We start from the raw sequence: 19,243 nt of genomic DNA on the forward strand, positions 1-19,243 counted from the left end.
AGGAGAAATTTCCTGACAGTTAGAACAATTAATCAGTGGAACAGCTTGCCTCCAGAAGTTGTGAATGCCCCAACACTGGAAGTCTTTAAGAAGATGTTGGATAGCCATTTGTCTGAAACGGTATAAGGTTTCCTGCCTAGGCAGGGGACTAGAAGACCTCCAAGGTCCCTTCCAACTCTGCTATTGTATTGTATTGTTGAAGTTACTACCTGTGAAAAGATGATCTGTTGTTGAATCACCAGGGGACTATATTTTGCTTTAATCATGTATTAAAGTTAACTTTTGTGGATTATAGTAAATCCTAAAACAGCACTGAAAAAATTTATTGTGTGGGAGGGAGGGAGGGTGACTATTATATTGTTGTTGCTGCTGCTGCTGCTGCTGTTATCAGAAATTGTGGATAAGGCAGTGAGGTTCTACAAGATTTTTTTGTTTTGATTTTATTTATTTATTTATTTTATTAGTTTGTCAAACATGTATGTAATAACAGATACAGTATAAGTATAAACATGGACATGAACACAGGAAATGGGTACAAATAAAGGGGACAATAGGACAGAGACGGTAGGCACACTGGTGCACTTATACACGCCCTCTTACAGACCTCTTAGGAATGGAGTGAGGTCAAAGTTATGGGGGTTAAAGTTATGGGGGTTTGAGGATGTAACAACAGAGTTGGGTAGTGCATTCCAGGCATTGACCACTCTGTTGCTGAAGTCATATTTTCTGCAATCAAACCTTGAGTTTGTATGTATTGCGATTGAAGCTGAAGTAGTAATTGACAAGTAGGACGTTGTAACAGACATTTTGTTTGGATTTTTTTTGAATTTTCAGCATTTTTTTTTAATTTGTTGTTTTAACCTGAAACTTTAGCATATTTTATTTCTTTAGTTTTCCATAGAAAGAAGACAGGAACATGTGTGGTTTTTCCAGTTTGCTTCCAGATTTAATATTTTGATGATATAATTTTGCGGTGCTGTTTGGATGGGTGGTAAAAAACAAATTAGGGACCATATCTTGTACATGGCCTGCAGAAGCTACTTCTATAATGTAGACCATTCATTTAAAATAATCTGCAAAAGATTATACAATTCAACCTATTTATATTTCTATATTTTCCAAAACATGGTAATAACTGTTTCCTTATTCTATTAAAATTAATAACTGTTTTAATGAAAACATTAAAAACGTATGAGTCTGGTACAAAGTTAGTTCATATAACAAATGTGACTTGAAGGCCACATGATGAAATTATTGTGTTATGTGTTACAACATTGCTATGCAACTTAGTCAAATGTATTCTGCTTCTCACAGATATTTTTCGCAATGCTAAAAAAGATAATAACCCTTTTCAACACATTTATATTATCACTTGCTTTTAGTTACAATTCTTTTCACTTGACTTCATGTATTTGAAATAATCGAAGGTTCTTTTTTCTCTTTTAGGTTATTTTTAAAAAATGTTGAAAAGAAAATCAGGAGCAGAATTCTGTGTGAAGACTTGTGGGTTTATTTCTGAGATTATGACATATTTCTATTTATGCCCTATGCTGAGAGGTACTGTTTTTAATGCTTAATGCTGCCTTTCAAGGATCTAGTTTGCACTTGGATAATGAATTTGATGATAGTGGTGGTGATGATGATCATGATGATCATTATGAGCCACCAAGTCAATTGCCCAAAATTAGCAATTAATAGATTTTCTCCAGGATAATTGGTGCCGAAGTGGTTTTTAAAGTCTTCTAAAGGTTCATTCATTGCTGCTATAATTGAGGTTGTCTTCTTGTTGTTTCCTTCTACCTTGTTCCATGTGACAGATTTCTAAAGAGAGATTAGGTCTTTACATATTCTGTCCAAAATACAATACGCTTGAGTCCAGTCATTTGTGTTTCAAGTAAAAACTCTATATTGGTTGTTCTATGATCTTCCTAGTTTGCTTCTTCAAATTTAAATTTTTCTCTCCATAGAATGTCACAGTAGAAATTATTGCCTGCATGATTCTGAACTTTTTAAACATGGACATGTCACATTATCTTTATATCAGCAAAAGTTGATGTCATTCTACTGGTGAATTTTTGTTTTCTAGATCATACTATCTAAACTTGGACTGCATTTACTCCTTCTTAATATCTTCAACTTTGGCATTCCAGTCTCTAACCATAAACATCAAATCTTGTTTGCATGTTCTGCCAATTTCAGATTGAACAACCTTAAAATTTGGAAGCTCCTTCTTCTCTTGCATTAGCAGTTAGAGCATAAACATGGATATTCATCACATTACTGTAAAGCATGGTCTGTGAAGTCATATTATTTGTTCATTGATCCCACTGCACTCAGGTATTGTCCTTGCCATATACCATACTTCCTGACTATGAAAACAATGTTGTTTCTTCTAAGTTTTTCATGGATTAAGTGATAAACAGTGTGATCTTTTGACTGAAAGTGACCAATTCCAGTTTGTTTCAGTTGCCTAATATGCCAATGTGTAATTGATTCATTTCATTTTTCATTCTGCAGAGGTTTTCGTCTTTCCACTATAATTCTGTGTTTGGATTTTCTTTTTTTGCATGACAGTATCAGCAACTAGACATTCTGTAATGTAAGCATGTGATAATAGGAAATAAGTATTAGTCCTCCAAAACATCTTCAGTCATTCCCCAATAGCATGTTGATTGCTCTCAGAACTAAAGGGCTCATTATCTGGCACTATATCTCCCATCAGCAATATTATCTATACAGAAATACAGACGTGTTTACCACTGCCTTCTCCCATGCAATATTAAATGATGACCTCAGTGTTGTAGCTAAGGTAATCATCTGTTTCCAGGATCTTCCTGTACAACGTCTGCTTAACATAGGTGTCTATTTGCTTTAGATGGACAGCAGGGATGATCTTCAAACCTTAATGATCTTGGAAAACTGCTGGAATTTCTCAGCAGTTTTTGCTCACCCTTGCCAGAAATATACCCCAGTGAGGCAACACAACGGCCCCAACGAGGCAACACAGTGGGATTTGAGAGATGGTTCATCTTAGAGTTATAATAAAGAAAAATAGATCTCTCAAGGCAGAAGTCTTCTGATCTTCATATTTTCAGATGAAACAAATTGCTATGTTTAACCCACAATTGAAATAAAAATAGAAATGGTGACTATTCAGTACAATTCTAGTATTAGTTCTTCAAAGCATTTCAAAGGCTACTCACCATGCACAATTATTTCAATCCACACCAGCAATTTTATAATTTTACTTCACTACTATCACAAGTTGATCTATGAATCATCCCAATTGAATGGGTTTGTATATCCCAAGCAGTGTGAGGAACATCCTTGCTCATGGCTGTTGCTTGAGAAACAGATGGCAGACATGACCAAGAAATGTTTTGCATAAATATATATACATTATGTTCTCCAGTTGTGCCTATTCCTAGGTTGGATGGTACTGTCATGCCCATTCACTTTTAATTACCTTTCAATTGGACAACTGCAATGCAGTCTACAAAGGGCTGTTCTTCAGGTGGTCCAGAATGCAGTGGTACATGCAGTGCACAATTCAAAGTGCTAGTTATTACTTTTAAACAGGTGTCTGTGGAACTCACAAGATATTTGTGAATTAAATAAATTTTGAAGCTTGCTTTTGGAAAATCACAACAGTATTTTTGCTTCCTTTGCTGAGCCTAGATTTTTGGCTCATGATGTATATAGAACTGTTGGCAAGCAAATATAGACAGATTTTCAGTACTTTTCCCAGTGTAAATAATTAGCCATTCCAATTAAATACTTTTTAAACACCTTCTCCATAAGAATTATTGAAAAATGTAAGAAAATTGCCTTCCCTTGCATGTTGTCCACTTTCTTGTACCTCTGAGGAAAACACTCAATACGTATCGGAGATATTTTGGATGCTTCAATCAATCAGCACTCTTCTTCAATATATTACAAAGATAGTGGAAGGTCACCATTTTTAACATTTTTAAGGAGAGGAAAAACTATAGCAGCTGTCAGATAAGAAAGCGAGAAACAATGGGATACATTTGCAAGCATCTTTATGGGATATATTGAGTCAAGTAACTGCATTCAGAATGCGCTTCTACACTCATGCCCAGAGATTAACTGTCTAGAATCCATAGGAATCTCAAGATTTTCCACCTATGATTTTCTACAGTATTCTTCCACTCTTCTGGGGATATATATTGTTTAAACACTGCTACAATCCATGATATTCCAGAACAAACCTCTTTCTGAAATGATTTACTTTGTAAAGGTTGTATAATGGCCGATCTCCTCTGTTTTTTGTCAATAAGCATGACCCAACAGGAAGAAAGAGTGTGCTACAATAAATCCTTTCAAAATGAGTAAAATGATCTAATATATAAATTCAAGAGTTGGTCTTTGTGAAAGAGAAGTAATGAGAATTAAAAACATGGGATGAGAGGGGGGGGAGGAAAACTGAATTAATTCAAATAACTTTCTCTTGGGCAATTATTTCACCATCACCACCAGCCAAAAATACACAATAGGACACAGGATAACAATATAAAATAAAGAATATATTTATATATTCAGAATTAAGGTCATTTTCTAAGTAAAAACAAAGCTAATTTCTAATTTTTATCTAATTTTCATTAGTTTTTAGATTACTATTTCCCCTAGATTTTCACTTCAAGATTTTGGATTAGTATGGTATATATCCATCTTTGGAAGATATGCTTCTCCTTCCACGAGAGAAGCATGAGACAAAGACAAAATAAAGTTATGCCACCCTCTTTCTAAAACTCATATGAGAAGAGTGTTATCCAACTGCCTATTGGTTCTTCAGCTTTTAATTTTCCCAGGAATTGATTTCTGACCTTTACCTAGACAGAAAGGTTGGCTGGTTTGATTGACAAGTTATGTTTTTTCTTAATTTCTTTGGTGTCAGAACTTTTTGGATTGGGATCTGTCTCTATGCAATCAAATTTAACTACTCCAATTACTATCTGTAACTTAACCACACAAAAATAAATGAAATTGTTTAGTTTAAAACTATGCCATTACAGTTTATAATTACAAGCTTTAGTGACAAAATTCTATTGCAAGAATTGGGCCACTAAAGAAAGGAAAGCAAAGAAAACAAAACAGCTGCAAATCTTTTCACTCAATATAGGACTATCTGTGAAACTCAAGTGTCATAAGATGACAATAGTCGCTATTAAAATTCAGAGAGGAGAAGAATATCAATGACATTTGTCAAGCTAGCCCAAAGGTGCCGTTTTTCATCATCACAGAACCCCAAGAGTCTGATGTGTACATTAACCACTATCATCTAGTATTAAGAAGTACTCAGCCAAAGATAAGAGAGGCTATTAATCGTTTCTTGAATAAAAACATGTGGATTGATCTGAACTAGAAAAATTCAGCTTGTATATTTGAGTTTGTACAACTGCTATGAAACAGATCTATATGAACAACTTAAAGAAAATAAGAACACATATCTCTGCATAAATATATGCATGTGTATTCTTATTAATAGGGATGTGGTGGCTCATTGGCTAAGACACTGAACTTGTCGATCAGAAAGATCGGCAGTTAAGCGGTTTGAATCCCTAGCGCTGCGTAACAGAGTGAGCTCCCTTTACTTGTCCCAGTTTCTGCCAACCTAGCATATAAAAATGCAAGTAGAAAAATAGGGACCAACTTTGGTGGGAAGGTAACAGTGTTCCATGTGCCTTCGACATTGAGTCATGCCAGCCACATGACCATGGAGACAGCTTCGGACAGCACTGGCTCTTCGGCTTTGAAACAGAGATGAGCACCGTCCCCTAGAGTCAGGAACGATCAGCACATATGTGCGAGGGAACCTTTACTTTTACCTTATTTTATTAAGAAGAGTCGGAAGTCTTCAGACAGACTGAAAAGAAACATACATTCTTACATTTGAATGATGTCTTTTTGAATGAAGAAAGTTATTGCTGTGAGAAATCATACCAAGTTATATGCCATCCACCACCACATGTGTGCTAGTAAAAAGAGATTTGAAGATTCATACAGAGTGCTTTGTAAACAGGGAATCAGATTATTTCTTTAGCAGTTTAGTGTGCCAAGCTAAGCCTGCTTGATATTATTTCTGCTAGTCCCAGCATTATATCACCTACCGGGCGATTATCACCAGTGCCTTCCCATCTCATTCCTGCTATTCTTTGAAGAATAAAAAAGGCAAATGGAAAAAAGAAGCTTCCTCTGTCACAAAACCCTGCATTCTCTTTGGTGTGAATTTTGTTACTGCTATAGCGAAGTTAACTGTCTGGCTGCGCCATTCTTCTCTCTGCCATCTCTTTAGACATTGTAAATACACCACAACAGAGGGGGTTATTGCCACTCAGTCTGCTATTCAGGCTTTTGTACTGAGGCTTAGAAAACGTACACAATACCCCTATATATCATAGGCTAGAAGGCAGCATAAAGGTGGAGTAAGGGCAATGGCAGCTAATCCATTCTAATGGCAAATTAGTCATTCATTACACTAACCCGGAAATGCAGATAGAAATATCAACTTCCTATACTATGTGTGGAACAGAGCTAAGTTCGCAAAACACAACTGATTGAGTGGGCTGCTATTTAGCCCCAATCATCAGCAGCACATGATCACTGATAAGCTGGTGAAATAAATAGTAATGTAGTTTATTGTAGCTGCTTCCTCAGTGTCAGAGAGAAACTTTGCTGCCCTTTTTCATAAAACAACAAAAATGCTTTTAAATTTTGCACCGGACCAATTTGGTTAGCACGATAGAGAAGAAAATAGGGAAAGGAGGGGGCTTTTCTGAAAATAGGGAAGGGAGGGAGTTTCCCTGCTTTCATTCTTCTATGGTACATCTAAATGGAAATAGGTTTGAGGGGAGAAGAGTGAAAGGGTGACATTGAGAAACCCATTTATCTGCAGGGCCTGTCTAGGATTTTCCATTCCAACAGAAGATGACTTGGTTGACTTGACCACAGGCAGTTTGGAGATAGAACAACCCTCTCTATCCTTTTTATAGAGCAAAGTTAGCTGTTCACATAGCAAACTAGCCTTCAGTCCCCTCCCCCAAATACAGTTAAGCCTGTCATCTAATAATGGCCACTGGCTTCTCAGACTGTACAGGCAAATGACAGCTGACGAAGCTTGAAAAACAAATCCAGATCATATTGTTTTCTGACTTTGATTATATATCTGTGATGGCAAACCTATGGCACAGTTGCCACAAGTGGCACGCAGAGTCCTCTCTGTGAGGCATGTGAGCCATCACCCCGGCTCAGCTCCACCGCGCATGAGCATGCCTCCCACTGGCCAGCTGGTTTTCGGGTCTCTGCTGAAGACAGGGGGTGAGGGAAACTTGGGGGGTCACGTGTGCCAGGACAGGGCACATGCAGAGGGTGCAGGGGATTGCGCACACATGTGTGTGGGGGCAAGGTGCACAAGGGGGTCACACTTGCATGTGCAGAGGGAAGGGGCATGTGGGAGTTCATGCATGCATTGCATTATGCAGTTGGCATGCAGCAATGAAAAGGTTAGCCATCACTGTTATATATGATGTTCTGTAATTTTCAGCCAAGGCAAGTTACATGCAGTCAGGAGATTCATGGCTATCTGGGGAAGGTACTCTCCCTTGTCCAATAAAATTAATAGCATATAAAACAGCAGTACCATTGTTACATTCAGTCCCAAATGTCTCCATTTTGGGATTAACTTGAAAGAACAAATCTCACCGGTTCTTAATTTCCAACCGATTTTTTTTAATGTCCTTTTTCTCTTAAGTATCTCAGATATTTTTATCACACTAGAGCTGATGAGTCTGGAGAACTAAGAAATGTTAACACCTTCTTGTACTAATTTGATGGGATGTAATAATGGGATTTTTCCCCCATCGCATATCATTTTGTTATTGTTTCTGTAGTGATATGATAGTCTTGATATATATTAAATTATATATAATTCTTGGCTGAGAACGTGTACCTATAATTCAAATGTTAACAAACAACCTATATTAACAATATACCACTGGTCAGTCATCTGTTGTATAATAATATTATATACATTTCTTGCTATCCTGATAAATCAAGAATTTTGGAGATGTTTCAGATCAGAAAATTTATCCTAGAATGGAAGGCATGTAAACTGAACTTTAATAAGTGCATGTCATCCATTTTTAATAAGGAAAAACCACAAGTGATTAGGAACCTCAAGCCTGTGATGACTGGTGCATATAATCTTATGCTTGCTTTTTAAAAAAAGAATTATTTTTCCAATTTTCAGTTTTGTTTAGGGAACAAATTTCCATTAATCCTATGAAAATGCAGCTCCAGGTACAATGTGTATGCTATTCTTAATGAATAATACTTACATACATGCTATTAAATCTTATATTTTTTATAATTTACTAGCAGAATTATCATGTTTAAAAAGATGGTACTGAATAATCATGTTGTTAAAACCCCTGCATTAGCAATACAGATTTTTTTATTTAAAAAAATTATAATTGTAAAAAAAATGTAAATATTTATTTTCAGCTTTTGTTCACCATCCCTTTTTTCTTCTGGAAAAAGTTGGGTAAGTTGCTCTTTCTCAGTCCAACTCACCTCACAGGGTTGTTGTGGCAAAAATAGGAGGAAGAAAGCATGTTGAATATATTTGCTACTTGGAATCATTTGAAAAATAATAAAGGTAGGATACAAATAAATAAATGGTTGAATAATTAAATAATTAATATCAGTTAATATCCTGAATTAGAAACAGGAGTATTCAAATCATACAAACTAGAATGATTATGTAATAATACTGTGCCTGATATTTGGATGTCAACATATGAAAACAGGATTAACGTAATCATCCTTATTTATTTAAAGAATGCACATTCCAGCTGAATGTTAGAAAACTTGTTAACTTAAACATTTTATCTAATAAAATGAAATTCAATGGTGAAAAGAGCAAGGTTCTACATTTAGGCAAGAAAAACGAAATGCACAGGTACAGTATAGGTGGTACCTTGCTCAGTAGTAGTAACTGTGAGAGGGATCTTGGTCTCCTAGTGTGTCCACTAAGACTCCAAGATCCCTCTCACAGTGGCCAAAAAAGCCAACACAGTTCTAGGCTACATAAACAGAGGGATAGTATCAAGATCATGTGAAGTGTTAATACTACTTTATAATGCCTTGGTAAGGCCACACTTTGAATACTGCATTCAGTTTTGGTCACCACAATGTAGAAAAGATGTGGAGACCCTAGAAAGAATGCAGAGAAGAGCAATAAAGATGATTAGGGGACTGGAGACTAAAACATATGAAGAACGGTTGCAGGAACTGGATATGTCTAGTTTAATGAAAAGAAAGATGACATGATAGCAGTCATCTTCCAATATTCCAATATCTCAGGGGTTGCCACAAAGAAGATGGAGTCAAACTATTTTCAAACTGAGGGTAGAACAAGAAACATTGGGTGGAAACTAATCAAGGAGAGAAGCAATTTAGAACTGAGGAGAAATTTCCTGACAGTTAGAAGAATTAATCAGTGGAACAGCTTGCTTCCAGAAGTTGTGAATGCCCCAACACTGGAAGTCTTTAAGAAGATGTTGGATAGCCATTTGTCTGGAATGGTATAGGGTTTCCTGCCTAGGCAGGGGGTTGGGCTAGAAGACCTCCAAGGTCCCCTCCAACTCTGCTATTGTATTGTATTGTACAAAAAGAAAAGTCCCGAACAGTAAGAACATTTCAATGGTAGAACCAATTCCCAGAAAGATGGGAAAAAATATCCCCTTCACAGAATATTTTAAAGTGAAAGGTAGAGAGCCATCTGCCTAAGAAGATTTAATTTGGATTCTTGCATTGTGTAACAGGTTAGATTTGGCAGCCTAAAAATCCGCTTCCTATGACTCTGTGAATCCCATTATTCCAAGTGGGTTTTTCCCTTTCTCCAGTACCAGTTATTAGTTTGGGTTTAGCCCATGAAATCCCATAATCTGATTGTATAACTGGAGCTCAAACAACTGGTTTGATCTGGGATTATAAATCAATCAGATGTCACTAGGTGATGCTATCTGAAATGTTTAAAAAGCAACAGGGAGCAGCAAACACAGGGGATGGCAATTTAATACAATAAATACATAAACATTTTCACATGAAAATGGGAAAGTCACTCCAATTTTTGAAATGGAAAATACCTCACTGCTACAAAATGAAATACAAAGTTAGGTTTAACTTTAAAGTATACAGAGCATGTGTGTATAATAGGCATGTACTGCATAAAATTATTTTTAATAAAATAAATTTGGCTAGTCTCAGATTTTGCTGAGTAATTTCAATCCATCTAAGTGGGTGGTCTATGTAAAATTGTCTCAATCTTTTTAATTTTGTATTTCATTATTAAGAATGATTTTATATTTACTTGTCCATGTAGTGTAAACGTTAAAGTGCAGTAACTGGAACTTTTGTCATGACATAGCTTGGTACAAGATGGGGGTGATTCTTAGTCCAGCTATTGTTTCAAAGCCATGACTCTGCTTTCTTTTATTTCTGTATCTTGGCATAATATCCCTGGCAGGCAGCATAACCTAATGTGGGAAGATTAAAGTCTGTATCAAATCAATGACTAAGAAAGAAAGGATAAGAAAAACCAAAGAAAGAAATATTCAGGAAAAAAAATTAAGGTAAGCTTGCCACCTCAGTTCTCAACTCAGTACAAAGTTTTCAAAAACAAGGAAATCATAAATAAAATAATAAAATAAATCAATTTGGGAGCAAATATCACAGTATATACCAATGTTCATATTTTATATCAAAGTCAAAAGGTTTTTTTTTGATCTGAGGCTGATGGAACATCATAACCTTCAATGTATCTGTTAATATCTTTTCTCAAATAGTCATTAGAATATATATGCATAACCTTTATTCAGAAACTATTACTTGCCAGGCCTAAACATGAAATAGACATTAGTTTTAAGCAAGTTATTATTTTCATTTGTGAAGCAGAGTCCAAAAAGTTCTTTTCCAGGATGCAACTGGATTTTCTTGTTTTTTTTCTTTTGAAGATGTTTCGCTTCTCATCCAAGAAGCTTCTTCAGCTCTGGCAGGATAGTGGGGAATGGAAGGATTTCATTGCCCACTATCTTCAACGACCTTCAACGACCCTCTAAAAAAATGCAAATGACCAATTGTCTGCAATGAATATAAATCCTTCTATTCCCCACTATCCTGCCAGAGCTGAAGAAGCTTCTTGGATGAGAAGTGAAATGTCTTCAAAAGAAAAAACAAGAAAGTCCAGTTGCTTCCTGAAAAAGCACCTTTGGGACAACCATGACCTGGATGACTGAGAATCTCTACAGACATGTGAAGCAGAGGTGTCCACCCAGTATGGTTAAAAATAGTCAAGATAGTGGCCACAATGGTATGCCCCAAAACTCCATTTTGTATGTGCATTGCACATAAGCAACAGGTAGAGCTTTGACCATAGCATCATAGTCTTGTCTTAACTTTTTTAAACATACCCTACATACACCTCTGCTGTAAAGAGTTTTGCAAACATTTTATCTTTTAGCTTATAAGGGAAACCTTCTTCCTGGGGGTGTTTGTATGCAACTCCTCCAGTTCTTTCAAAGAAGAACACCTCAGGATCTATAAACATGAAATCAAATTGCCATGCCCTGTTTATCTCTTCCAACATGTTCTGTTTACAGAAAAAAAATAGAAGTGGGACTAGATGACTACATACACAGAAAGAGATCACTCCAGCGTCTCAGCTGCATCCCTTCTATTTTTCCCACTTACGTGAATACTTAACACAATACAGGGAAACTTTACTGGCCCTAAATAGTGTGACACTTACAAGGATTCTGCAGCAAAGTGCAAGGTATCTCTGTACACAGAGAGATTCATATTACATCTACTCTCAATAATCTGCAATATATGACTCTTCCTCCCATAGAAACACAAAAGCCATCCATCCCAATAACAGACATTTTGCTAAGAATTAATAATAGAAGGGTTACTAATAATTAACCAATTAAGTTATGTAAAGGTGACAATTGATCATCCCATCTATTTAAGCAAAGACCGGATTTGATTCTGTGTATTTGCATTACACATTGTACTTGTGAAAGCTTGTACTTTCTCATGTGTTAACATTTCAAATGTTTCTATACAGAGATTGTCTATCAACAAAACAAACAGATAAAACAAACTATGTTTGTTATGCTCCTTGGGCTAAACTTTGATGGTGTCTTCTTTGCCTTGCAATGCTCCAAGAAGTCTCGTGTTCTGCCAGAAGCAAAAGTCCTAGTTTAGCCTAAAAAAGCAGAGCAGCAGAAATCCATCTGCCCATAAGAATGCACATTCCTTGTGATAATCAGAATGCTTTGCGGTTTGCTTACTAGATCTTTTGAGCATTATAAATGTGGCAGTAACAGTTGTCAATATTTTATGCTTAACAGATGACAATCTAATAAGCTATTATAAGCCATGCTGGATATAATTATAGCATGTGGATGTGCACTAACCTCCTGACATTTCGCTATAATGTATTGTAGCAACATCTGTAAATGACTCAGTAATTATGAATAGCATACACATGGTTCAGTCCCCCAGGCAGGAGTTAGATAGATGTTACTAAATGAACCACAATTTGCCAGCATCTTCTTCAGCCTAGAAATCTTTGCACCAACTATTGCCTGCAAATCCTGATGTGCAGCACTGACCCACCCTCTTGCCATCCAGTCCAATCAGTGCTTCATGCAGCTGTCATTGCTGGGACCAGCTTTCTTTCTAGAACTTCAGTGTGGAAACTGGAGAGCATTTTCCCAGTCTCTTATCTTAGGTTTTACTGCGGGAAAGAGCTGCATGCAGTCCCATGCCTTGGGTTTCACAAAGGATATTAGACAAACTCTGTGATGTACAAATTGGCATGAAAGTAATAAAGGAAGATGGGTGTGTGTGTGTGATCCTCAGTATGAGAGGGAGGGGAGTTAGAACAGGCTTCTGCTTTCTTTCTCATACCATGTTAGAGAACACAAGTCGGGCAGTCATCCATGAACTCAAGGATAATGGGACAATGTTAGCCCTGCAGCCAGCTGCAACCTGTGTGTCAAGCATGTCCTCTCTGGATAAAATTCTTCCAGATGCCTGAATTGAACTGAGCCACTTTCCCCCACACCTCCAGCCCCATAAATTAGATGCTGTGACCTGGCTTATAACGGTAGAAAAACCCATTTCCCTGCAACTGGGCTTTTTGTCAAACAGAAACTCCTATTTCTTAACCATAAATCCTTCTGCATTATTTAGTAGCCTTTTCCCACCTAATGCACCTAGTGTACTGTGATGGGAGCGGATGCCTGAGATACCCCACCTTCAGGTTCCAAGGGATCCTACCATGGTGAAATACAGCAAAATTGGCCTGAACAAAATCATGGTGCCATAAAAGGGAAGCATGCTGGCCACACAAACACCAGCAAGTTTAATGCTTTTACTTTCTTTTTAATAAGAGGAAAAGAAAGTTTGAATAAAAATTGAGTAGATGGGAGGAAGTTATCATGATTGTCTGGCAACCAATCCTAGGCAAGCAAGGATTCACTAATAGTTCTCAATGCTCAACTATGGACTCAGGAAAGCAAAAGCTGATTGGCTGTCAGGTCTCTGTGTGCTCTATAAACTGGCATATAAATCCAACAAACAAACAAACTCACTGACATAATTATCCCTTTTCTCTCAGCATCCTGATCTCCTAATAGGACTAGAACAGCTAGACAAGCCCAACTGTGTTTTATGGTGAAATATAGGAGTTGTGTGATGGAAAAATTGGAACAGTACAGTAAAGTATTGCAACCAGTTGAAAATGCAATCAACAGTGTGGACAAATAACAGAGTTTAATATGTTACCTCTTAAGGAATGCATTTCAGGAAAGATCCTGTTTCTTTTCTACAAGGATAATATACTGTGGCTGGGACTTTATACAAGGACTTATTTTTAAGACCTTAATTCACTGATACTGTAGGCAAAGAGAGATTAGAAAGAAGCTTTAAGTCCAAATAAAATACATTTTGGGGTGTAATTTGATTGAAACATATAGTTGTTTATTTTCTTTTTTTTAAAAATCCCTGAAAATCTTTCCAGATTCGCTATTCAGCATGTCAGATTCTGAGATTATTTGGGTCTTCAAAAGTTTTTCTGGGATAGTAGAATAGTCAGGAATACAAGATTTACATGCTATTCTAACACCCATAGCACCTGCTACTCAGGGTATTGGGTTATCAGAAAGTTTAACTGCCTTTCTAATGCAGAAACTTTGATATTCCTTTTGTGGGGCATAATTTGGATAACCACTACAAAGATTGCCAATTTTCTTGCAATAATTATCACTCATAGAAGCTAATTGATATAAGGTTTGGAAAGATTTTTTCCCCCCTTCATTTAAAATTGTATGTTTATTGGTGTTTCCGTATTTTAAATAAAACACAAATACAGAATTTTACTGTATTTACTGTATGTAAATAAATAATGAATCCTTGTGTAATTCTTGTGTAAAAGGAAAAGTGTCAAGAAAGTGAAGCTTTTCATATTATACATAACTGTTCAAAGAGCAAACAGCTCTTGTACATTGTCACTCACTCTAAGAATCCATTTCAGAATTATTTGCACTGGCTTTTTGCAGTCCACTGGAAACAAACAAGAACATCCTCATAAGAGCTTTCCTTGATTTCTTGTGAAGTCTAAAGTGAAAATTTAATGGGTCCTAGTGATACTGTGTTTGACTACAAATTGGAAATGAAACTGACACATGTACTCAGTTAAATAAGTATATGTCTCTCCTGTGAGGGGTTTTTTGGGGGGGAAGAGGAGGGCAGGGAGTATATACTGGTACTGCTTTTGTATCTATTATTGTCAAGCTTGCATTGAATAAAGAAGTCTCACACTTGGAATGTAATACACAGCAACCATTTTCGCAGGCAAAATTGAGCATTTGATTCCGAAGATTTTTCCAGGCAAATGGCAATAAGTGTCTTTCCCTGTCTCCTGCCACTAATACTGAAGACCCAAGTCACCATAAAATTCCATTAAAACTAACAGCTATAGTTATAAGGTTCAATGCCCAGGTCAGGTAATTTCTCATTGTATATTTGACGCAAGAGATGCACAGCTCAGCAGGGGGGAACTACATTTAAAAAATGCACTTGATGGACTGCTTATTGATTCAACCCGAAGAACCGATCTGCTCCTCCTTTTTAAGTTTACAAATAAAAGACAAGCATGATTTCACACGGTCAGATTTTGAAGCACTTAGATGTAGCAGGTTTTTTTTTTTTTGCGCTTCACCCTGAGGAATAGATCTCTTGGATTCTATCCAAAGCATCATTTGGAGGGCCAGTTATACTCAGAACTGAGCTCCTGGCACCCAGCCTGCAGTGCCGGCTGCTCAGTTTTCAGCAGTGTTGTCAAACACAAACATGTTGTAGCATAACAAATGGAACTCAGTTTCAAGGTAGCACCAATTAACATCTACCAGCTCTGATACATTTAAGATGCTCAAGAGAGTTATTTCGAGCCCATATGAAATGTCTTTAGTATAACTTGACATCACCGCTCCCCCCCCCCCTAAACACACATACACACCCAAACACACCATTGTCAGTTCCCAACAGGAAAGGATTTTGCAGCGTTTAACTATAATTAAGCGGATGGTAAGACACAAGCAGCAGGCTTTCCTTTCCCCAACTTGGTAATAATAATAATTATTATTAGCAATTATATCACAGAGTTCAACAAAACAGAACGATTAGGCTTGTTAGATAAATAAATTAACGACTTCCACACCTAGAAACAATATTGATCGTAATCCCTGTTGCGGAACTGGAGAGGGAAAATGGCAATAAAACAGATCATTAAAGCTACGTGACAGTATGAGAAGGCATCTGGAAGACTACACATTTACATCCAGAAATATAAACAGAAAAGCATGGGTGGGGGAGGAAAGGTGGGGAGCAATACAGCATGGACTTACATAGAAAGTTAAATGAGGAATTGTAATAGAAGATTAGGAGGCACACAGGTGCACGTAAAATGTTTGAAGGGGGGGGAATTGCACACTCTCCACTGACAATAGTTTAGCAAAAAAAATTGCAAAGAGATGCAAAGAAGGGGAGGGGGAAAACACTCAGCAGCTTGTAAATTGCATTCTGCAAAGCAATGGAGAAAGCATTGTAGTTCGGGAGTAGCAGTAAGCACATGCTGAATTTTCCCAGAACAAGATCTCAGAAAGCACTATCCATCTCCCGGTCCTGAACCTGCATTACCATCTAAGGATACAGTCAGCTAAGAGAAGAATTGTTTTTCATGAAACAGAAACAAAGAGAGCAACTTTGTGAGCATTAACTTACCAGACAGGCTTCTGTTCCTGAGTCCAGCTGCCCTGCGCAGTCCTCAGCCTGCCCCACACATGCAAGTAACAGCAGGAAGGGAGACGGTGTGTTTCTATGGAGTTGGAGCTTCTCTTCCTTGCCTATGCATGAGGTGACTGCAGCTACACAGAAATAAGCTCAGAGGTCCACATGCACCAAAAAAAAGGGGGGGCTACAATTCTGATCTCAGCCTCTGGATACTCCTTAGACGGGGCTGCAGTCAGCTTGTAATCCTCATCTCGGCATAAAATGTTCATGTTCACACACATGCACACAGACAAGCACACATTTCTCTCTGTGCAAATGATTCACATAAACCCACAACCAGTTTCAAGCTTATTCTGTCCTAATGTCTACATAGAAAAAGAGATAATACAAGGGCTGCTGCAGCAAAAGATAGTCTGTTAGATTGTGTGAAGCTGTGCTACCATAATAGTCCTTTGGGAAAACTTTGAGGTTCTGAAGAAAGCCTTCAGAGATGTGCTGATCAAATTAGAAGGATTCTAATTACTTTTTCCCTGCAAATACTCCCCAAATGCAGCCTTTCTCATTCTAATACTAACTAGATGTATTGGGATTACACCTCCACAAAATTAGAATTCTGTAATCTTATATCAACCATCTGGAGGGTATCAGGTAGGGGAAGGTTAATTTCAGGGGTAAATCCTTTTCTTATTCAAGTATTTATTTATTAGATTTTTATCCTATCTTTATTGCTTTTTCGGTAATTCAAGGCAGTGAAAATACATTATACTCCTTTCTCAGCCTATTTTCCCTTCAAAAACTCTGTGAGACGGGTTGGGCTGAGACACAGTGACTGGCCCAAAGTAACTCACCCAGCTTTCATGCGAAAACAGGACTAGAACTCACAGTCTCCTGGTTTCTAGCCAGCACCTTAACCACTACATTAACCGACTTAGTTAGATAATATTCCATAATTCCATCCATTTAGCTCTAAAATTAAATAAATGCCTTTATTGTTTTGTTTTATAATTTTACTAAAGATAAAAAATAGTTTAGTAGCATGATTTGACAGACATTAATCTCCAACTGAAATTGTTCATATAAAATGAATTCAGGCCGCCAAAATAAAAGCAAGGCTGAGCAAAATAGCCCTTTGAAATTATCCATCAAATTTGCAGCTGGAGAATTTGAGTAGACATTTTCCCTGAATATCTTTAGGGAAAGGAGAAATTCCCCAACAGTGTCTCAAAAACAAGCTTCCTCTGTACTGACAAAAATGACACTGCAAATACCAAAGCAAGGAATTCAATCATTATATTATTCCTCGGAATGGAACTGATGTGTAGGAAACCATGAAATCTCCATAAAATAAGAATGTAAGCTTAATAGATCAGGCTAGATTCTCTGGGTTTCTCACAGGAAAGAGCCAGAACTATATCCCATTTTGTAGTTATTTACTTGCAGTTGATATTTGCAAATTACTGTACAACAAAAAACAAAATATTCATACAAAAGACATGGCCACCTCATAATCAAGTAAGTACATCACACCTGGCCAAGAGGAAAATTGACAGAAAATGTAACTGAATGAGAATTTGCAAAAGTACAAAATGGTCCTGCCTGGTGCTAATATTAACTGAAGCATTTGGCTCAATTCATGTGATAGTAAATAAGTAGGAATATTCAGATAAGCTTTTGAAATCAGGCTAATACAATATAAAGCAACAGATGCTTGGATGGGTTGACTATTCAAGCTGATTGTTGCTGCCCAGTTTTTTTAATCAGAGCCCAATAAGAAGTGTTGGCTTCCTGTCAGTCTACATTAGTTGGCTGGTTTGTCAAGTCTGCTTTTCCCAGTTCATCATGGAATGTACAATTAATTCAGTTGCATTAACAGAGTGATACAATCAAGATCAAGTAAGGTACTAATACCACTCTATAAAGCCTTAGTAAGACCACACCTAGAATACTGAATCCAGTTTTGGTCACCACACTATTAAAAAAAGATATTGAGACTCTAGAAAAAGTGCAGAGAAGAACAATCAAGATTGCTCTCAGGGGGACTTGATGCTAAAACATACAATGAACAATTGCTAGTTCTCAGCATTGATACTTTAGTTAAGAGAAGGACCAGGGAAGACATGATAGCAGTGTTCCAATATTTGAGGGGCTTCCACAGAGTGGAGGGGGTATTTTACAAAGCAGGAATAATAGAAGGAAACTGATCAAGGAGAGATTCGACCTGAAATAAGGAGAAGTTTTGTGACAGTAAGAACAAACAACCAATAGAATAGCTTGCCTTCAGAAGTTGTGGGAGGTTCATCACTGGAAGCTTTCAGGAAGAGACTGGACTGCCATTTGAAATGGTGTAGGGTCTCCTATTTGGGTGGGTGGACTATAAGTCCTACAAGGTCCCTTCCAACTCTGTTAATCTGTTAAACTTTTAATCTGTCAATCAGATACTAAATGAACAAGCAAACCAATAAAACAGACAGCTTACCTAAACTTCTAAGTTGTTTTAGAATTTTAATATTAGTGTCTTTTGGGAAGCTTTTCCATAAATATCTTATTTGGAAATTGGCACAATGCTGTTTCCAAATAGATAAAGTAAGTGAACACTTATTCAATCCATCATATGAGTATATTCTCTATGTTTTTAAAAAATGAAAGAATGCTCTGGTAAGCTTTGTCAAACTGTTATGGTTCCAGTCTACCAACCTATGAATGGTGGGTCTCTTTTGCTGTTGATCCTGGATTTGAGTCCTGAGGTCCATTACACACATTATCCAGAGTCTATTTATGGGGTATATTGTGCTTTACTCACATGCGTATACTGGCACAAGAACTGCATTGCAGTATTATGAATAAGCAGTATAAAGAGAAGTGA

At 37.0% G+C, this 19,243-nt stretch overlaps 1 protein-coding gene across 3 annotated transcripts in view; it reads right to left on the reverse strand.

The window, feature by feature from the left end:
• Window positions 1–19,243, reverse strand: part of SYT6 (synaptotagmin 6) — a 150,578-nt gene that overhangs the window by 108,390 nt on the left and 22,945 nt on the right. Inside the window, exon 1 of one of the 3 annotated variants that reach the window (XR_015697339.1) lies at window positions 16,372–16,504. The exons of the other annotated variants lie outside the window; for them this stretch is intronic. The gene's annotated coding sequence lies outside the window, so the exon portion shown is untranslated. Of the gene's footprint in view, window positions 1–16,371; window positions 16,505–19,243 lie in introns of those variants that run through there. 3 annotated transcript variants of the gene reach the window in all.

The sequence above is a fragment of the Thamnophis sirtalis genome, unplaced genomic scaffold (genome assembly GCF_051295495.1).
Source record: "Thamnophis sirtalis isolate CommonGarterSnake01/CBP01778 unplaced genomic scaffold, rThaSir2_p1.2 scaffold_7, whole genome shotgun sequence".
In the NCBI taxonomy this organism is placed as follows: Eukaryota; Metazoa; Chordata; class Lepidosauria; order Squamata; family Natricidae; genus Thamnophis; species Thamnophis sirtalis.